This window comes from Molothrus aeneus, chromosome Z (genome assembly GCF_037042795.1).
Source record: "Molothrus aeneus isolate 106 chromosome Z, BPBGC_Maene_1.0, whole genome shotgun sequence".
NCBI lineage: Eukaryota > Metazoa > Chordata > Aves > Passeriformes > Icteridae > Molothrus > Molothrus aeneus.
Genome location: NC_089680.1, coordinates 53,130,116 through 53,152,877, shown reverse-complemented (window position 1 = coordinate 53,152,877; position 22,762 = coordinate 53,130,116). Strand labels below are relative to the sequence as shown.

General features: G+C 38.2%; 1 protein-coding gene across 3 annotated transcripts in view; it reads right to left on the bottom strand.

The window, feature by feature from the left end:
• The window catches only part of ZNF608 (zinc finger protein 608), an 81,109-nt gene that overhangs the window by 22,828 nt on the left and 35,519 nt on the right, over window positions 1–22,762 (bottom strand). The gene's annotated exons all lie outside the window — the stretch shown is intronic.

The following is a 22,762-nucleotide window of genomic DNA, read 5'->3' as shown; positions in this document are numbered from 1 at the left end:
ATTTTTATCTTTACAAATGTTCTTTTATTTCCTATCTTTTAAATAGTACTGACGTTAAATTTCTTGTCCCTACAGGAATGTAAAACATAAATGAAAAAAACCAACCAAGCAGTGTGAAAAGGTAAGCACTGAACTTGGGACTGTACAGGACTTGTAGTGTGCAAGGATTCCTATATACAATGCTATCAATTAGCTCTCACTCCCAGGCACTGTGTTAGGCTCGAGCATTTTTTTTTAAGGGAAATAAATGTAATGCTATTCTTGTCAACTTACAAAGCCGACAAGTAATGCTGCTATATTTAAGCTAAATGCTGTTTTTCATGGGTACTCTGAATCATATCTAATTTGGAAAAATGACAGTGATTTTGCTGAGCTTTCCAAAATCAACACCCATTTTAGCTGAACAAAACAAAAGGCTGCTGAAGCACATTTATCTCCCTGATGATGTATATTCACTAAATACAGCCCATAACCCACCTACTCAGAGCAGCTTTAGACAGCTAGCCTCATCTACAGACCCTTACCATTTAATGAACAATTATAGGCAACAAATCTTTTACCAACAGCCTGATGGTTGTTCTTTGTTCATACTCTGGGCCCAAAAGAGAAATTTGTCACACCTTTAATAAGTTTTCCGGATGTAATAGGTAAGTGCAATAAAGAAAACAGGGCTTTTATAAAACAAAAATCGACAGAGCAGAAAGCTGTTCCTCAAGACTGTGCGCAGGCGCATGGGGCTTCTGCTGAAGTGAAATAGACAATGAAGGTTAGGAAGCATGAAATGACAGCCTTCTTTGCTTTTCAGGGAACGTAAATTTTATTCACAGAACGTAAATCTCAAAGTCATGGTTTTCAATCTGCATGCATGAACACACAAGATTGATTTCAAGGAGATTTGGAAGTATTTAACTCATTGCTCAGAGATGCAAATCCCATCTTGTACAATCATTATTATAAAAATAAGAGAAAAAAGATGGGTGACGTTTCAAGGGCTCTGCCTATACGGTTTCATTCTTCAGATAGTCACAGATCATTAAGCTTCCATTTCAAATATGGACATATCTGTATTGAAGCACCCAAATAAAGCTGTGTAAATTCTGCATGTATTAGGGCAGCTTAAAACCGCTAATGAATAATACAGCTTAAATGAAAGACAATCCTGAATGTGTTTGCCACAACATAAGATGCCCATGACTGAACAGTCCTCCCTAAATGAGCAGGAAATCATAGCTCAAATGCTTCAATAAACATGGCAACAGACCTAATGTGGATGCAGTACTAAAAAATTTTTGGAAATGCAAATAAATATTTTCTGACTTTGGCACATCTGTTGCCGCTCAGAGTGGTTTTCTTATTATTCAGTACTTCTTTCATGATACTTCATTGCTTATCATAAAACCAATCAGGTAGAAAAAACTGTTATTGCTAAATTAAAAATCCCAAACCAGATTCTTAAACATGGTGTGTCAAGTTAATACATTATATCATTAAAGAATTCTCTGAAGTGCAGCCTTTTCTAACAGAAAACACATCTATTCTCGAACACAGATGAGCTTCCCCTGTGTCAAAAAACACAAACTGATTCTGTTTAAAACACAGAGAAAACTGGTTAATTTCTATCTCAGGAAAATTTATAAAGCAATAAAAACTTTGTAGTAAAAGCTGTATGGTTTGTTTCACTTCCTTGTCACAGGAATTAATGAGAAAAATCCTCCCCTTCATTCTGTTATGCAGATTTGTGCTGGAGAGCACACCATACACTGACCAAAAGCACCAAGGGCCTAATTCTGATTTCCACGCCTCACCTGCTACTTCTTCATGAATTTTGGCAAAAAACATTTTCATTTCCCATCTTTGTGATGACAGTGCTTGTAAACTCGATCACCACCACACTGTGAGTGCTTAGTAATGCAGTAAAATTGATGGGGGAGGGGGGGAAGGAAAGAAATGTCATGTCTGAACTAGGGTCATACTAGTATTATCCTTCACTCTCTATTTCTGATACTGAAAATATCAACAAACTTGAATTTTTGCAACCCCTGCCTAGTAGCTAGAGGGAGGGGGAAATGAACTGAATGCCTGAAAATATATGCCTGTAACAGCAGGAGCAGAAAAGACTGATAAAGACTTTATGTACAGCATTTAGTCAGATTAAGTACAACTCCTCACTCCATGTTTTATTGTCATTTATGTTCTTTCTGGCCACACGAAGAAAGCTGCTTCTGACAGGCCACAAAAGCAAGGCTTCTGGGAGTGTTTTGTTCTTTCTCTTCAAATCCTCTGATGCATTAGTTTTCTGATCTCTCTCCTAATATAAAACTACAGCTCACTTCTTACATGATCGTCCTTGTCAGAACAACTTCCACTCAGACAGCAGCTAATCCACTACAGCTAATGGTTTCTGTCAGGATGGAAGCAAGGGAAATGATGCCATCATTTACTACATGGAATTATCTGCATATCTCAAATGGACCTCCTCTTTCACGAAATGCCAGTGTGATGTGTCAAATCCTTATAAAATCTACCTCCCTCAGTCCTATCTGAATGTGGTTTCATAAGTACATTTAACCAATGCATTTTTTCTTATACCCCTGAAGATTGTGGGTGTTCAATGGGGTAGATATTCACCCTCCTACTGGCTGGGAGGGAACTGCATGGTAAGACTGCTCTTCTCCTCTTGGCTCTCCATGCTATTTATAGAGTTAGGACCTTTCAAAACACCTACCTGCCTTATGAAGAGGAGCCTTCTATTTTAGAAGACAAGGTTGCCTGAAGAGATTGGTAATCACCCACCATAAAAAGTTTAACAAGGAAAAGTGCTGGATTCTGCATCTGGGACAGGACAGCCCTGGATGTACAGACAGGAATGAGAGCTGAGAGAAGAAATGAGTCCAGGAACGGTCCTGCATCTGGGGGTCCTGGTCAGTGGCAAGTTGAACATGAGGCCACAGTGCCCTGGCAGTCAGAAGGGCCAACATTTTCCTGGGGAGCATCAGGCACAGCATGGCCAGCTGGGAAAGGGAGGGGATTGTCCTGCTCTGCTGCGCACTGGGGCAGCCTCACCTTGAGTGCTGGGGGCAGTTTTGGGTGTCACAACACAAAAAAGACACTGAGCTGTTAGAGAGTGTCCAAAGGAGGGCCATGAGGATGGTGAAGGGCCTTGGGGTGAAGCTGTGTGAGGAGTGGCTGAGGTCCCTTGGTCTGTTCAGGCTGGAGAAGAGGAGACTGAGGGGAGACCCCACTGCAGTTACAGCTTCCTTGTGAGGGGAAGAGGAGGGGCAGGCACTGACCTCTGCTCTGTGGTAACAGTGACAGAACATGATGGAATGGCCTGAAGTTGTTTCAGGGGAGGCTTAAGTTCAGTATTAGAAAAAATACCCAGAGGGTGATTGGGCACTGGAACAGGTTGTCCAGGGAGGAGGTCACAGCACCAACCCTGACAGAATTCAAGAAATATTTGGACAATGCTCTCTGGCATGTTGGTATGTCTCTTGGGGTTCTTGCATAAGGCCAGGAGTTGGACTTGATGATCCCTGTGGGTCCGTTCCAACTCAGCATATTCTATGATTTTATGAAGATGACCATCTGAAACCACAAAAGTAATCAGCAAAAACTGATATTGTACTTGCATTTTGTTCTCTTATGCTTCCTGTGCAATATTCACGATCAGATTAAGGGTACTTAAAAGAAAGGGTAAAGTAGAACCTCTCAGATTCAGGGCATTTCATCAGGTAAAAAAAAAACAGCACTGACAAAGGAAGGATGGCAGTGGGGAAAAAAAGTCAGACCTCCGTATGTCTCCACCCATGAGCTCCCTGTTGATGAACCACATCTCTGAGCAGTAGACAACCAAATGCAGTAACAACAGATGCCACAACAAGAAGTTTGTAACACTTCAGGAAGGTGTGAAAGGAATGACAGTTGGCTGCCTTTTTCAAATCTCTGGCAGAAGCCTCTCTCCTCACCAAGAAAGCAGCCAAGGCTGTGGCACCTTTTCCTCACAGTTTCAGTGTGTTCAGAGGTTCTCTCAATGAACTTTGAGTGTTTTATTCAAATAATTGCTTAGAGGCTGCATTTCTTCTAGCAGACTTCCCCCTGTGACCTAGAAAAGAGAACTAGAGATCAATCTAAAGGCCATACATTTGTTTCAACTCTTTAGGGACACAAGAATATAGACATCTTTTGCCTCTTTTGGGAGCTGAACAAAATTAGGACTGGTGTCCACTGGTAAAGGGATGTTTTCTCCTGGAACACCTCTCCAGTTCTGGTTGAAAATCTTCCATAAAAGTAATTTTATGAAAGAAAATTACAATTATCTATGAAAACTATAAGGAAAGAAGGAACTTGCCTTTAAAACAAGGGACACTAGTGAAGATTTGAAGACTGCAGATTTAATAACAGGAACTGATATATTCTTGTTAACAAAGATTTGAAACTACATAAAATGGCTAGCAAACTACTTTAAAAAAACCCCAAAAAACTAGGATTTTAATATGTTCATGGAATATATTTGTAGAGAGTTTGTCTTTTTCCCTTCATCAATCACATTAACACAAATCCAGTTAACATCTTATTTTTGAGAAGCCTTTTTTCATTTTGCATAGGCCCATGCACAATCAGAAACATTTGCTTTTTAGTAGGAAACCTTTTGCGGATAGACAGATAAAAAGACTGCTTGGTGAACGGAATCAGATTCCAAGGAAGAAAGCTGGAGGACACACAAGAGCTATGCCAAAAGAAATCCATATCAAGTTTTTGTGATCTCTTTCCAGTTGAGGATTGGTATGCTGGTGGAAAGCTGTTACCTTTACCCTTCATTTGGATGTTTTTAAAATAGCAGAATTCCATTGAAAAACCTCTAGGGCAAAGATTCTCCGTTGCCCAACAGATGCATGCTAACTTTCCTGTAAGATTTGCAAGGTTATATTACTTTGAGCTTCTGTCCTCTGAAAAAGCCCTTTTCTCCCTTGATAAAACTCCCAAGTGACTAAGAACTATTTCTAGGAACACCAGAATCTGCATTTGTTCCATTAGAAATGCAAACTTGACTATATTGGACTATATTGGACATAAGGACTATACAACTATACTGTTGTATAGTCCTTATGAACATTGTTTACACTGATACAATCCTGAAGATATAAGCATGCTCATGAAACCATCTGTATTTCATAAATATCAATTTAGCAACTATTCCTTTTAAAAAGTTTTGTGTACTTTTTCTGAATTTTTTTATTATTTTTAAGCATCTATAGACTAGTCCAAAGACTTGACTCTACTTTAGACAAAAAAAGACAAAAGGCAAATCTGGTAAACTTTAAAAACTGGCAACTGGAAGTAAAACATCCTTAAACCAAAAGATTGCAAAGGGATTATTTCAGTAGCTAGACTAAGGTAGTTCAGAAATGATTCCATGTAAAATTACATCCACTGACTTTATTTCAATTACTTTTAAATTTCCCAAGTAAACAGCCAGTGTTTTAGAAAAGTAAGACGTATTTTTTTTCTCTGATATGTCTTTCTTAAGGGGTTCAATATACCCACTCTCTGTTTCTTTGGGAATTGCTGAAAATGAGCCCATAGACCTCCAAGGATAGGGGACTGTACTTTACAGAAGGCTGTCAGAGACACTTGGAGAGTAAAAAGATAATTTATTGTCCCCAACATTTAACCATCACATGACAGTCAAGGAAGAACACTTCTAGTAAGATTTAATCCAATTTAGGTCTTTGTGTTTGAAAGCAAAGGCATTTCCTAAAGAACCTTCCAAATTTATCTGGATTTCAGAGATTCACAATGATCATAAGGATCATTGAGACATAAAGGATGAAATTGTGTCTAGATCCTAAACAGCTTTAAACTTACTTTTCAGACTCTACATTTCACCTGTCCTGCTGGAGAATGTAGCAGGCACAAGCAAAAATTATTTGTTTATTGGTTAAAGATTTTTTTTCTTAAAGGTCTTTGCAAGGGGAGATTAATAAATTATCTGCCTACATGATTAGTGAAGTACGAGGCTTTTTCTTGATGTCTGTGAGATAACATCCTCTTTTAGAGAGACTGGACAGAGAGAAAGGTAAAGCATTTGTAAGCTAGTTGCTCCCTGCCAAGGAGATTCATGGTTAGATAACAAAATAACAAAAGCTCTTTGACAAAACTATATAGCTGACCAACTGAGAAATTAATGAGATACTTAGACTTCCTAAAACTTCAGAAGTGTAAGGGAACACTGTGGAAAAAACCCTAATGAAGGATGAATCAAAGAGAACATTAGTGGTTGTCTTAGGTTGTAATGCAAGATGTGGCTGGGGCTGTGTATTCTATTACCATTTGTTAGAGGTGGGGCAGTTATCTTCTGTTACTTGGGCAGTTTTCTTTATCTCTTCCACAAACACATCCTCTCTCCAGGAAATATCTTCTGTCAATGGGCCACTGAGTCTCACTGCATGACTGATAAAATAACATCATCCCATTGGGAGATGCTTTGCCCAAGGGGAGGAGCCAAGCATTCCTACCTGGATATAATCAGAGATTTGGAACACCAGGGGACCCTTTTCCCACTGTATTCCCTGAGGAAGACCAGGCCCATCTACACCACCACTGGACCTTCAGAGGAAATCTCCACCCTTCTACAGGATCACTGCTCCAACAGAACCACACCTGTCCCTGCAGGAGGGCTGCAGCCACCATCTAATCGGACTGCTATCAACACCCTGACCCACAGCATGTCAGGTCATATTCTGACTCTGTCAGTGTTGCTTTGCATTACTGCATTTTTTCCTAATAAAGAACTGTTATTCCTATTCCCATATCTTTGCCTGAGAGCCCCATAATTTCAAAATTATAATAATTTAGAGGGAGGAGGTTTACATTTTCCATTTCAAGAGAGGCTCTTGCCCTCCTTAGCAGACATCTGTCTTTTCAAATGAAGACAGTGGTAAAGCTCACTATTACTCTTTTTCTGCCACAGGGAAATCAGCTACAAGGAAAACAACACAAAATAGGAAAACGTTAAATACTATTACCATTGGATGGTAGGAAGAATGAGAAAAGTGGGAAGACTAAGAGTTAAACTCTGTCTCTGAAGGCTGTCTGCGAACCATCTAATGGATAGCATAAATAAAATAGACCTAGCCATGTCTTTGAGACCTTGAAGAGTTGGGTTTTTTAGCTCTCTCCAAGCAAAACTCAGCATACAACCAATAGCACTCGAAGAAATGAACAAAAATGCTAATGAAGAATGGAATGTTTTACTGCTGGAAAACATTCCATTGAAAATAGTGTGATAAACTGAAGAAGAGCAGTATATCCTCAATACTCTTCCAACTGAAACAAATGGAAGATTAGTGTTATTTACATGCCTCCCTCAGACTTGATGGCATTCTTGTATCTCAATATGCTGTACTATGTTTACAACTCTGCCTTCCCTCACTACTCCTAAGACAGCTTTCAAAGATTATGTTGCAAAACACAAAGGTTACTGGAGAAGCATCCTTCAAAATGATGAGGTATTTACTAGTTAGGTACTGGTATGAAAAATTAAAGCTAAAGCCAAGCACAAGGGTAACTTCCCAGCAAAGAGTACCTGCATTCTCTCCTTATTCTTCCTTTAGCTGTGGGGATTCAACAGTTGGTCTTCATTAGGCTGTCCATAAGAGAGTTTTTCTCTGTGTCATATTTGGTTCCCACGAGCCCTTGATTAATAGCTGTTTGCTATAATTTATATATAGTCCTTGTTTAGACAGTACAATTTCTTTATTATGGCCTTTTTAAAATATTTCACTAATGCTGTTCAACTAATTTTTAATCTAAGGAAAAAAAAAAAGGAGGAAGGTGACACACTATGTCCTAATTTCCTAGGAAATCTCCATGTGAGAAGCAAAAATACCCAAACCAAAACAATAAAACAAAAACCCAAAACAAAAACTACAGCCAAAAGTATCCTGCTCTCAGAATTGGACTACAGAGCAAAGAGGACTTCAGAGGTTGCCCAGTCCACCCACCTTCCTCCTACTTCTGAAGCAGTATCAGCATCTATCCTGAAAAATGTTCATGTAGGTTTTTTCTTTAATGGAAGACTCCACAAGCTGCTAGACTACCTATTCCACAGCTTCGTAATCCTTGATGTATCTCACTTGAATCTCTCTTGTCAATACTTAAGATCATTGTTTCCTGTCCTTTCTACCATGGTCACAAAGAACAGACCAACCTGTGATAAACAAGATATCATCCAGCTTCATCTCCTCTTCAAACTCACTAAAAAAACTCCCAAAACAAGAAAAAAGCAAGACATGAAAAAAAACTAAAAAATCCTATGCCAATAAATACTGTGATATATTTTCTAACCTATGCTGTGAGGTTTTATTCTAGCCTTTTCCAGTCAAGATTTGAGCTTGAATAGAGCTGAGAGCAAAATCAAACATATTAAATCCTGTGATTAGGAACATAATGATATTTACTAGTCTATTTCCACCAAACCATAAATGCACTGTGGCTGACCCAGCCATTCTGTCGTAAACATTTTATACTACAGCAGCAGTTAAGAATAACATATTTTCCAAAAAGTATTTCAAGGAATGTGTGTGGAGGGTAGGAGTGTTTTTAAGGACCAACTAGCAAAGACTGTTTTGCATTGCTTTTGATAGAAACCTCTTGTGAGGTCTTCTAAAACAACAATTCAGCAAAAAGTGAATGTGAAGCCACTGAGTCAGCCCCTATAAGCCTTTTTTTTTTTTTAAAGGCAGCTTTCAATGAACTCATTTTAAATGTTTCTCATTCCCCTTCCCAGTTATTCTAATATAAAAACTCTGCCTCCCAACCCTTTCTCTTTGGAAATTTGGTAACCATAGTTTCTGTGTCCTGCTGAGACTTGCTATGTAGAGCTGTATTATACCTGCTATTTAGCTGCTGATAGCAGTGTTTCTGTTGCAATTTATGAGAAATGTCAGTTGAAGGCAGAAAGTATTGTACACACTATATTTTCCCAGCTGGATATCTCCGTGAGCAGAAAGCAAAAACATGAATACACATGCACCATACATTTGGGGGAGGGTAGGAAGGAGACTGAGGGGAAAAAAGGCTGCAGGTTAGATGTGATGTTGGGTGGTCTAAAGAAAATGAGCTTGTCAATGGGAAGGTACATCTAATATTATTAGAGAACACCAGAGGTTTTTAACGCAGTCCGTGGTGCTAGAGCAGTTAATACAAAGATGCCTCTGTTCACTCTGCAGATGCCTTTTTCCTTTACACATGGAAGTCGTACTGTGGCATTTTGAAAACTGTCTCTATCTGTTTCTCTGACTCAGGTCTGCAGGTTCTTGTGTAATGTTTAGCACAAGGACATTTTAATCCTGAATACAGTTTAGCCACTTTAACAGTATTTATACCTGAGGGTGTTTTGGGGTCTCCCCAGAGAGAAATGAAAACCAAGTCACCGAGCACAGGAAAAACAATTGTGTCTCACTCATCATGTTCTTCAGCAGTACTTTACTTACTACGATGATAGTGATATCATATAGCAATATGTTCCCTTGGGAAAGTGTTTTTCCTGGATAACAATGATAGCAATTTTCATGCTGCTTGATTGCACTGACAGCTGAAGGTGGTAAGGCTTCACAAGAGAGGAAGTCCAGTTCAGTGAAGAGAGGGATTAAAGCAAAATGTTGGCTCTGTCTCCAAAGAAATGATGTAAAAATAATTTTTTCTTCACCAGAAAGTATTGAAGATTACTGTAGAAAGTATACACCAGAGCTTTCTAGTCTTCAAGCACTGTCTCTCTGAAGATCAGCACTTGATGGTCATGACATTTTCTTGAGAGTGTACTATATTAAATGAAAGGTTTGCAGGCAAATAGTTTAAAATATCCCCTAATTTATGTATACTTCACAGTCCACACTATACAGAAACATGACTCTGTCAGTAAGGAAGTACTGTAGAAGCAAAAGTCACCAGTAAAGAAAGGACAAATTATTAGAGAAGCAAAATCCTTCATTTTGGAGCACTTATTGCTTAAATAGTCTATGTGACTTCCTAAACTCTAGTCACTAGCAACTAGCTTCCAAATTTACAATTAATCTTTGTCATTGCCCACATCACCTCCTCCATTAGAAGCACAGAACTGAAAATAATGAAAATCCCAAGTCTGCTTAAGTTAAAATACTCACAGTGGAACTGAGGATAGATCCAATTACCATTTAAATAACAACATGAAACTCTTTGAAGGAAAGGCCTTTTGATCTCAAAGATCCAAATGCTGAGTGAGCAGTAAAAAGCTCAGTTCTTAAAATTTCCAGGGAAAAAGAGGAAAAAAAAAAGGACTATGACCCAAGCTGTCAGTCATGTGCTTAAATGTCTAGCAATTTTTACTGTTAAATGTAGCCCTCTTGGTGTGTAATTAGTGGCTACATCATCATCAATACCACAGTTAATAAAAGCTTTAGTAACTTTTTCTTGCAGGCTGTTCTGGTGAGGAGGTGCCAAGAGCAGCATGAAGTGGTGAAGGACAGACCAAAGGTGAATCATGGGTTGTATTTTTCTTCTTTCTCCCTTGCAAATTTAAATTTAGGATATCCACGTTTTGATCACCTAACACTTGGTTATTACTACAGATTTTGAAAATATGAATGTCTTGTTAATTTCAAATACAAAGCAGCGCAAGGTCAAATGGTATTAAAAATCTCATTTGGGCAGAATTACAAGCCCTGTACCTTTTGAATGGCAAAGAAAAACAATAAAATTGTACTGAACTGCAGTTCAAATTTCTGTCATTTTTTTAATTCTTTCTCTGGAGAGCTGTGAATGAATGATGCTTTGAAAAGTGCTTTAGCCTTTGACAGTCTATGGAGTTTGCTGATGTCACATTTCCTAATTGACACAACACAGGGTCTGCATGGCACACTGCTACAACATTTGTTTTACAAGTGCACGTTTCACAGGAAGCTAGTGATTAATTTCCCAAAGACTTACAGGCATACATTTCTAAAAAGGGAAAAATAAAACTGTTACATATCCATACAAATCAAAATTTACAGAATCGTGGCAGCCAGCCAGCAAAACCACTCCAGGTCTGCTTCCCCATCTGTTTGGCCTGTTAGCTGAAAGAAAATAAAATCAAATTGCTCCTTCTGTAACTAATTCTCAGAACTCCCCAAAAAACCCAACTTCCATGACACAATATTAATAACTCAGAGTGCCCTACAACAACCAGTAAACCTTGTAAGCACTGTGTAATGTAAACACAATAGTTCAGGAAGAGATACTGAGACAAGGAGAGTTCAATCCTCCCCAGCATTGAAAAGGTGCCATGCCAAGACACTACTGCTGGTCAGGAAAGGAACCTTTTACCCTTTCAGCAAATGGTGCCCTCCTGCAGACCAACGTGACCAAATCCTGGCATAGGGACTGCTACACCCTCCTGTACATCAGCGCCTGCCCTCGCTTGAGGCTCTGGACCTTGAAACGGGGAGGGTAGAAATAAATGTGTGTCAAATGGTAGAAGAAATGGAAGGTAGAAATAAATGTGTGTCAGCTCCTTGGTCACCTGCAATCACAGCATTAATGTAAATGAAACTCGTGCTGGCTTAGGCAGGCCTGTGATCTTGCTGGCACCGGGAGCAGGCGCAGTCCCCACTGCAGTCTCTGCTAAATGGGAGGCAATTCACACAGATCAACTGGCTGAGCAGCTGAGGTCAACAACGCCTTCAGCTATTTGTCTGCTGGAGCCCTGACAAGTGATTTTCATTTTATGGCAATGTACCGTGTCAAAATCATTACTTTTTCCTTTTAATCTTTAATTTATAAATTAAAAACCCGTTGTAAAAACTTGCACAGTTTTTTTCTGTCTACTACTGGAATGGTATAAAGTAATTAATATACTACAGGTTTCTATTTCACAGATTAAAAAATAATTTGACTAGGAGCACTTTCAACAGCTGCCCATAAATCAGCCCACTCTCAAGAGTTCAACTCAAGAGTTATTGTGTCTATTGTGCATCTTAAGGTTCAAAGACAGATTATTCATGCATTCATTCATAGCCAAGAATGTATCCCAGCAATGAAATTTACCCTTCAAAGCTGACCCAAGCTTAACCACTGGATTGACTAAATAATTTAATTGCTCAATGATGTGCTACATCCCTTTACTGAAGACTGTAGTTTTAGTGAATTGAGCTAGTTTTGAACCAGTGATATATTAATGGCACATATTCCATTATGTGGAATAGCATAAGCAGCTGCTGTTCACCAACAATACCAAACTGAATACTAGGAATGCAAACAAATTTCCTGGTGCACAGTTAGCTTTTTTTGCAGTACTTAAAAATTGTAGTGTTACAAAATTACTTCTGTGAAAGAAAGAGGCAGAAAATAGATGAAAGCAAAGCTGTTATTTACAGAGAGCCTCTAATAGCTGAGTAATGTTGCCAGTGCAAGAACATTAGTTCTGTCACCTCCCTTTCATACCCCACAATTTATTTTCCATTCTGCTTAAAAGGGTTTCTACCACTAGATGCAATGATGAAAAGAACAGCCAGTGTTCTTCTCTCTGACTTTGACTACAAAGTCAAGAGTGCTGAAATAACTTCTCCTCACCTGTGAGGGTAAGCTATCTGGTGCAGCTAATTCAGTCAACATTCCAGTACTCTCCTAGCCACATTAAGCCAATGCATCTAGACTGAAGATTAAGGGGAAAGGAGACAATTACACTGTGTGTTACTGCCAAAGATGCAAAGACTCTAAATCTCCTTGAAGCTGAAAACAAATTAGCAGCTTTGCCCACATCAAGCTGTCTGTCCAAATGCAGGTTTCTTTTCACAACAGCATTACTAACTGTGCTTCTCAAAGATAATGCTTTGGGGATACAAAAACATTTTCTCTAAATTATTTCCTGTCACTTGCTTGTCTAGACCAACAGAATAATTTGTAATGCAATCACCACCTACGACCTTGAAGCAAAACCAACTACAGATTTACTCCTGCCCCTCAAGAGCCCCTCTTCCCCCTCATTTACACTAATTTCATGTGGCACTTGTGTGGGCAGAATCAAAGTAAAAAGAAATGGCATTAGCCTATCCATTCATATTTCATATGAAAATGCATCAGTTACTAAATCTGGACCTCTGTGCTGCCTTTAATCTTTATCTGAGGGAAAAAGGGGCTGTCAGTTCTTGCAGAAGAACCTTCAGTGAGTAGCATCAAATAAATTACTAAAATGTTACACAACTTCACCTCCACTGTCAACAGGAAGGTGATTGCAGGGGAGGTGCAGTCATTCAAAACCCATCTCAAGTCAGCTGGCACCTACAGCTTCCCTGTTCAGCAAGTGGCACTACCTTGGCACAACAGCACAGCAGCTGAGGCCCACAGAAGTTCAGGCGCTGGAGCAAAGAAAGTTCAAGGAAACCAGTCCGTCCAGCTTTTGGGATACATACATCGCCCCCCCAAAAAAAAACAACAAAAAACCCAAAACAACAACAAAACCAAACCAAACAAACAAACAAAAACTAAACAAAAAATCCCCACCACCAACAGAAATGTATGTATGTATGCATCTCCAGCAACACTTCCACCACCAACACTGCTGCCGCCTTTTCTCCCACCCCTGAAGTATGTTTGGACATTTTCCCAGACAAATCTGCTTTTAACCAACCTTGACTATGCAGTTTAATGAAAAATAAACTTATATATATTATGTTTTAGACCCCAGATCTTTCTCTCCCATCTTAAGTAACCTGCACTCTGAGAGAAATGGGGCCATGGGGGGGGGGGGGGGGGGGGGAGGGGGGCTGCAAAAAGTTGATGAAGTTGAAAAATCTCAGAAATTCGATACTGTCACATGTGCTTAAAAATGCTGACTTTTCAAATGTGTGAAACTATGTGGGGATGTCATTCTCTCCAGCATTCAGCAAAAAAGAATCTGATCTTCATTAAAAGAATGAACATTAGTAGCATCTATTGGCCTTCCGTCTGGTTATATCACTTCTAAATAAAGGTGTCTGGCTGGAAATTGCTGGAACCCATGAGCTATTTTTTGGTTTTGGTTTTTTTTCTTAACTTGTTTTTAATTGCTCAGTGTTGTAACCAGTGATTCTTCCTAGTCTGAAGCTTTATGAATTCTATTAACAGCTAGTGATTCTTCTGGATGAAATTGGCCTGGATGCAGACGAATTTGTACTGCCTTCACTGTCAAAGGTGAGAGTGACATATGAACAAAATCCCTCAATATTAATTTATTGCAAAACTTTCTTCACAGAACCTATAGTCTTAACTTTTAGGACTTTCAGAAAATTGTAGAGAATAACCTAAAAAGTAAGCTTCTTTTTAAAATCTGTAACAGACTATAAGTCATACTCTGCTAAAAGCTGACATCAGTTTCTCTCTTCCCTAAGGAAAACAGCTCTTTTAGTGAAACCTGAGACTCTTCTTACTGTTTCTACATCCCAGCTAGAGTGGGTCACATAGCCTCAGGGCTTTCAAAGATCCACAAAAGCCAGCTCAATATGAATGCAAGGTTAAGAAGTACAGGTTCGGTCACTGCAGGGGAAAGTAAACAAGCAGTAAAACATAATTACTTGCTTCAACCGACTTAAATGAAGAAGTTTTAAGTGATGGGAAAAAAAAACCCACCACCTCTAGATTAATTGAAAATTGATTTGGAACTGCCCCTGCTTGAAACTGATTTTCCACAACACTTATCCTCAGTGTTAGGGACTGGCAACAGAATTGCCATTGCCTAACAACTAATGTCAGTTCCATTTTATTACGGGAGATCGTCATACTGTTAGCTAAATTACTGCAGAAACAGCAAATAGCCTGATCTTCTTCTAACACTCAAACAGAAACAACAAAACTCAAACAAAACAAAATCACTTAAACACACGAAATATTGACCAAAGTGAAGGCCTAGTAAACATCCCAAATAAACTTAACTGACATCTTAAACCAGAGGGAAAAGAAAATCGTAGGGGGAAAGAAGGTTCTTAAGGCTTTTCTTAAATATTCTTCTTGATTCTGATTAAATCTTTAACAAGGATGGTAAAAAAATCTGCCCTTAAAAATTAATTGTACAGTCTTTTATTTCCCTAGCTATAACCCCTTTAGGTTCTATTAAGATTTAAATTTACAGCTAGTATACTCAAACCAGTGCTAATTTTGATGGATGTGTAAGTGTTTTGCTTTAGTTGATACTCCGTAAAAAAAAAAACACCAAAAAAAAACCCAACCCTGAAAATCGAAATTAAAGCAAAATGCTCTAATACTGGTCTTTTGTTTTTCATCCCAGATGTTTCTAGGGGATTTTATTACCCTAAATTTCATAGCACTTGGGGATACAAAATTGATGAACTTCAATTCTGCTTTCCATTGCAACACCAGCTTTTGTAAATCCAGACCTACTTTTTCAGACTAAATCAAGAAAGCTATTTCCATTAAGCTTTTCTTTTTTATATATATACTTTTTCTTTTCCTTCACCCTCTACATTTACAACCTCTGTGTTTCCTGCCTCCCTCTTCTAGAACAAAAACATAAGCAGTAATCTTTTATTAACCCTGAAGGTCAAAGGGCTCTTCACTGTTCAAAATTTTTAATTGAGTTTTTCCTTCTGCTTTTTGGATTGCTACTTGCCACCAAAAATTCCAGATTAGTAGCTAGTTACTACTACATCAGTAGCAACTAGTAGCAACTAGAAAGAATTACAAATATGCCTCAGGGTACCAAAATTTAACTGTCCACTCTTTCTTTTAAAAAAATGAAAATCTGCTTGTTAGGCCAGCCATTGATCTGATACTGGAAAATTAATTCCAATGCCAAAAGCAGCTTTTCATGACATAGCCTCAAACAGTGGAGAAAAAGGATTATTTTTTAAATTTATATTAATCTGTATTAGTACAAACATACAGTCTTATCAACTGAGAGAACCTCACATTCACTACTGTACAAGATTGGTGCCGATTAGGAGTGTAGAAAAACTGGAATACAACAGCTTGTTCTAACTATTTAAACTACATATAAAATTAATACTGACTGAGAGAACATCTTTAAATAAGTGGGTTAATCCCTGAAGTACACCAGCTAAAGATGCCATTACAGTTGTATTTTCATCCCCTACTCCAATGGTATTTATTCAGTAAGGAAACACTTGGATGCACACACACTTCATTAGCAGTCATCTCTCCCCCTGCTATCTACAAATCCAAACATCACATGCTCCAAGTATTTCGTACTGGAACAGTCTCACTTCTAAGCAATCTGCTGCTACTGAGAATTTGCTTTTGAGCAATAAATGCTCAAAACTGTTGCTTTTCTTGAAGCAGCTCCTTCAGTGTTCATAACCTCACCGCTTGAGCAGGCTCAGTTTCACATTCATATGGCTCCAAGCAAATGTTTCCAATCTCAATTATCCTCCTTCCTTTTTCTAGGCACCCTCCCTGCCCCCATATGCTTGTTTGTAAAAGGGATCATTTTCTATGTATGTACAAGAAGCGCAGGGAGTCTTCCTCTGTAGGAGTTTGGCAATATGCAGAGTTTTATGTAAGCACTGTCTGGAATTTGTTAAGTTTTTTCATTCTCTGCTTTGGGTTATACCAAGAGAATCACACCCAGATCTGCACTCAGTTGCAACATGTAGCACTTGCTAGGTCCCTTTAGATAAGCTCTCTGTTAGTACCCAGGGTAAATAAGACACATCTGATGTTTTTGGCCGGTTATTGGGACTGCATTGTGGCTACACTTTGCTTAGCATTACATCAGTATATTAAGAGTGGACCAAAAAGAGAAGCATTAGGCAGTACAGAAATCACACATTCCTCCATGCAACAGAGGCATACAGCCTAAACAAATCTGTAGGACTAGCACTGGCTAGGCCCTGTGGGGTGTTTATGTTCAAGGAGGAATGCTGACATTTAAATACCAAATTTAACGTTTAACAGCACAAATTTCCTAAGTGGTTTTCTTCCAGTGTTGTTCTGCAGTCTTCAAAAATCTGAAGCAATAGTATTGGGAAGAAATGGAAAGGGTGATGAGCTAGCTTGACTTCTCTGCTGTGCTTAGAACGCCTGGAAATTAATAAAGGATCTGTTTTCACCTTTTTTTTTTTTTTTTTTTTTTTTTTACAGCTCTTCACTAATCTGTGATGCTTTACATCAAACAGCTTCAAACTCAAATTTATATGAATGACTAATTTAAATTTTTGGGAAAAGGAGCTCTTTGCAACAGAATCAAAATTAAAACTCAAAAATATCTTCCATCTCCCTTCCTCTGCCAGCAGGGACCATCCATAACCTATTTTGAATTTCTGCTTCACTGATGTTTATACTGACATGATTTATGTACTGTTTGCTGAGAACAAAGAGACTGCTAAGGTGTGGTTATTGTGACCCAGCTGATTCAGGGCAACTCACCGAAGCCACATCACAAACATGTGCACCTGGTTCATAAAGTCAGTCCCAATGGTTTAAAACCAATTGAGAGGCTTTTGTGGATACTCTAAAATAACTATTTTCTTCATTTATTTTAGATGAAAATGGCATAAAACAGGTTACAAGTAGTAGGCACTCCTTGGCTCTAACACTGGCTAGCACTCTATGTTTCAAAGAAATACACAAGAAACAGTGTAGAAGTCAGTTAGATGACAATGCCTGAATTTATGTCCCTAAACAAGTGCATACTCTGACAAGGTCACACAAACAGCTGAGATGATCAAAATGGCCCCTTCAGACATGACAAATCTTGGTTTAACTACAGCTAAGTCCATCCTGTGGTCTGAATCCTACAACTCTTAAAACTTGTTTCAGACAGTCTGTGTACATCCCAGATTCCTTCTGAAAAGTAGGTAGAGCTCCCACAAACCACAAACATTTTTATGCAAGACTGTGGTTTTCCATTATGAGATGCAAAGCACATCTCTTCTACTACAGGTTTCTATGTAACACATAATACATGTCAGACTCCAAGTGCCTGAGATAATAAAATGAGACAGCTGGAAGTCTATAAAAAAATCACATATTTAAGGCTTCCTTAAATCCACCGATTTACTGGGTCTGGCATCACATACAGTAGAAAGAGCAAAAACTAAACACAGTGTGTAAAAATATAAATACATGTAAAGGCTTTTTCTTGACAGAGGGGATTTTGATAGTGGGTGATATTCATAGTGGGTCAGCAGACGACCCATGCAGCAGGAGAAAACAACTGGATTTTAGGTGTTCTGTTCATGTAGGTAGCCAAAAACCCTACTTGTCTCCACAGACCACTTCTCTGTAACACAGACATAACAAAGCCTAATTTTTGAGCAATAGTTATCTTTATGCTTCTATCATAAAAATAGACAATTCTGAATTAAATATAGTGGTTAACAATACCCAACACCTGTACCCAGCAAGTCAATGGTCTACATCACACAGAAATGTAAATGCACCCAGTATAAAAGCAAACCTGTTCTTTACAACTGTATCACTTGGTTTAATAAAGCCTATTGCCTCTCTCAATAAACTTGCTTGAGTTCAAGACAAAAATGTGATTTAACATGTTTCTCTAAATTTCTACGAATTGTTGTACTATTCTTTGATAAAAATCTCTAATTTATAATTTGTTTCCTTATACATTTGATATGGCTTTCACCATTACAAGTTTCATTGTTTGATCACGCCTCTGTATTTGTGAAAGTAAGTAAGTTGTTAAACCACAAAAATTGCTAACAGGAATAACAGACAGCCAGACTACTAATTCTAGCCATTCTTCTAATTCTATTTCTGTTGACAAATACACACCCTTACTTACACACACATGTACATTCACGTATCTAAACAAAGATATTTAAAACAGACTGTTGTTTTAAAGTAGTCTTTGCAAAACTAAGACCACATAGTAAGGCAGAGAGGAATCCACATCAGCTCTGTGCAACAGATAACATTTTCAAAACAAACCATGCATATTAGTTGCAAAAGTGGCAGGCTGGAAAACTGTACACACAACAAATACCAGCATGCCTCTTTGTCTTCTAAGCCTTCTCCTTTCTACTAAATTTCTCTAAAAATTCTGCAAAATAGTGGCAGAACTGATGCTGTGGCAAATTTGGAATACCCTATCAATTATCCCATCAGGCTTCTGAGATCCAGCAGATTCCTGTCTCTTCTATTTGGCAGTCTCAGGTCATAAAGACCAACAAGCTAACACTGATTAAAAAACACAAAGTCATTTCCCCATTATTTGTTACTGTACAACAGCAGGTTGCACCTGTTCTGCACAAAGAGGAAGAATCTCACCACATGTAGACAGCTTGTTCTGCACACAAAGGCAGCAAGGGCTGTCTCCTACGCAGTTTTCAGGAAAAAAAGACATCATCAGAACAACTGGTTCCCACCTAAAGGCAGACTCTACTACTAGATGCAGAACTAAAACCAGGACGTGACCCAGGGCAACTGCGTGTGAGAAGCCGAACAAAAACGAGGGCTCTAAGCAATTTAGAAAGTTGGTTGGTGGTTTCCTTTTTTTTCTGGGTCATTTTTATTTCCTCCAGGCAGTAAGAAGCAATTATTGCTCACTTAGAAATTGTTTTCCCAGAAGATAATCACACAATTTAGCAAGTACCTGATTCAAGATAAACTTTTTTCTCAGTATAGCAATAGAGACTTCTAGCAGCTGTTTCCCAGAACATCAGAATAATCAAACAAACCAAAACGCACACTCCAGTTAACACTACCAAGCTGCTCTCTGTGAAGGACTTTTACTGCAGATAGCTTCTGGTGTCAAATATCCACATCAGCTGCCAGTTTCAGGTTGACTTGCCCACATAATAATTTCTCTTTCCTCTCCCATAGGATAGCCTCAGACAGTCCCTTCAGCGCTCTGTTTCACAGCCATTACCACCACTTGGGACACACTACCAAGTTATATCCAAACAAGGTTGTTATGCAGATGACAATGCCTATGGCATACATACTAGCAATTAAACACTACACAGCTTAGTGGAGCAACTGAGAAATGCCCATGTGAAAACCATGTGATAACTCAGTCATTTAAGAGTAACCACCTATGGTTTGTTACCACCCCCTGTAATTAAATATCACAGGCTTCAGATGCCAGCTGCCCTCTACACCTCTAAAGATTAAAACACGGCTGGGAAGAATGGTCTGTCTGATTTATTAAATCAAGTCAACTAAATAAAGAGGTGTGGAAGTAATGAAAAGAGCTGTAACAATGCCCTTTTTGATCTTTCAGAATTTTGTCTGAAATCAAGTGTTGCTTTCTTCCCTTGCCCCCGTACCCTTGAAGAGATTATCTTAAAAATATGACTCATAAGCCTGAACATTATCCTTTTTCTGACCTCAAAGAACAAATGCAACAAATTGTGACAACTTGCTCAACATACATAAAAGAAAACTGGTTACTTCAGATGGCTTCATAGCAGGAATTCTCAGTATATACCTTCTTTTTTATGAAGTATGTTTTACATTTATGCTAATAATGAGTTCTGCATAAATTATTTGATTTTATCTTTCTCCACACAGGCTACTATTCTTGTTGTAATAACTGTGATTCACCACATCCTTTCTGTATTTGCATTCCCACAACTAGTTGCTGCTCAGCAGCACACTTGGTTCATATGAGTATGCAACCAGCCTACATGCCTTTCCTTATCACACCATAACTCATTTTACAGAGTGGCTAAACTAGATACAAAATAATTCAAATATCTCAAAACACAAGCCGGGATTAGAAATGTTCATACCTTCCTTAGCTTGTTCAAATTGTTTTATGTTAAGAAGCTATAAGATATTATAGACAGCCAGAGAAATGTCAGTTTGCATGGGTGTTTTTATTTACTTTTGGAAAGCAGTAAAGGGAGTGAAAACTAAAGAAACACATAAAAATCACAAAAAAAAAATTATGTCATCATGAATGTCCAGATGGTTTTAGATGTGCCTAGTTACAAAGACTTTGGTTAAAGTAAGGTGGATTTACACCAGTTCAGCAAAGGCTGTGTTTTGCCCTAAAGTCAAAATCAGAACTTGAGAAAATTAGTATCTGATAATATTTTTTTCTATTAAAGGTAAAAAGAAGACCCATCTGTATGCTGTTTCCCAGAATTTGGCAGAAATGGCCCCATGCAAGCTTTTATATAGCTGCTTTCCTGAACATGTCCTAAAGCTTGAAAACACATAAATATATACTTATATGTGTGCTCCAAACATCAAAAACTTAATTAAAATGCAAATCATCATTAGGAACTCATTTTTCTTAATACAGTGTTGATTGCGGACTCTGGGATAAAACAGTCAAATTTGTATTATTTTCTTCAGTCAGCAGGGTCTGAAACACTCAAAAAGAGCATGGTACAAACCACACAATATGATATCATATCAACTATCTTCAGTCTCTTAATCTACACTCTAGTTATATTTCTAGTGTATTTTAGAATCCCATTTTATCTATATTTGTAGTCACTCATAGCTGTAGTGTACACAGAGTGTTTGTAAAGCTATGAAAACAGGCACACTCATAACAGTTACACTCAAACACACCATTACTGAATTGAGTTGTTTCAGAAAATTGTTTTAGACAAAACTAGGAAAAGGCTAAGGGAGTTCATTTCCATTAACTAACAAGAGTTTTTAAACCATTAGAGTGCTGAGATACTGGTAAATGGAATGTCACCCTGACCAGAATGCACTTTTTTTAATACTTCATTTCTAGTGCCAAACCTTTCGCAAGGAAGGCCTCTTAAATTCAGTGGGGGTCAGAAGTTTAGTTTATTCAGCAAGAATAACACTATTAACAGCTACTGCTCTTTCATGTCAACACAGTTAACACCCACACATTCCAACTCTGGTTAATACAGGCCAGCCAAGAAAGATTGGAGTTGCTAAGGGCAGTCATCTCTGCAGGGATATTTTAAACTAGAATTTATACTGTGCTTTAAAAACAATCTAAAAGGATCAATCTACCTTATGAATCTGCTGTAGACATACACAGAGAGAAAGATGGATGGATGAAAGCATATAAGAGCAAGTAAATCTGACTCTCTCTATTGATTTTTGAGAGGACAGCGTAGAGCACTTTGGTGAGGTCTTATATATCACTGCAAAGGACGGAATGCCATTGTGCATACGGTCGGAAGCATGTCAGGATTTATCATGAAGCACTGCATCGCTGTATTCTGTCGTTATATCATTTTGTAAATAATCTTGTTTTCACCGTTGAGGGAGGTAGATCACTAAAAATTAAATAATCCTCAAAAGAAAGATTTTCACACAGCTATAAATGAAAACATCTGCTATTACTAAATGAAAAATTGCAGAAGTTTAGTGTACACATGCAGTATTTTTAGCAGGAGAAAGCTGGAATTTTAATAAAGAGCTTTTGAAATCCAAAATGGAAAAATCTGCATATCACAGCATAATCCTCTTCCTGCTTACTTTGCTCTAAATAATAGCAAATCGTAGCAAATCAATGTTTAGTGCTCCCCAAAGCTCTCCAGCACTCCTACTTGGACAAATGTCTTCAAAGGATATTAAAGAAATCAATCTGGTTTTGATAGCACTTCTTCACCACATGAACACTTTTCTGCAAAGCTGAAAGCTTTCCTCTTAAAACATATTTTAGATAATCAAAAAGCAAAAATAATCACATCAAACTGAATTTTTGCAGGGTCTCTGGGGCCTCTATTGTTATGTAATCATGGCATTTCTTATCAGCTGAAATATTCAGCTAAGTTTTCATCTAAACTATTCATATATCCACTCCCATCACATAAACACCCCCTCATGA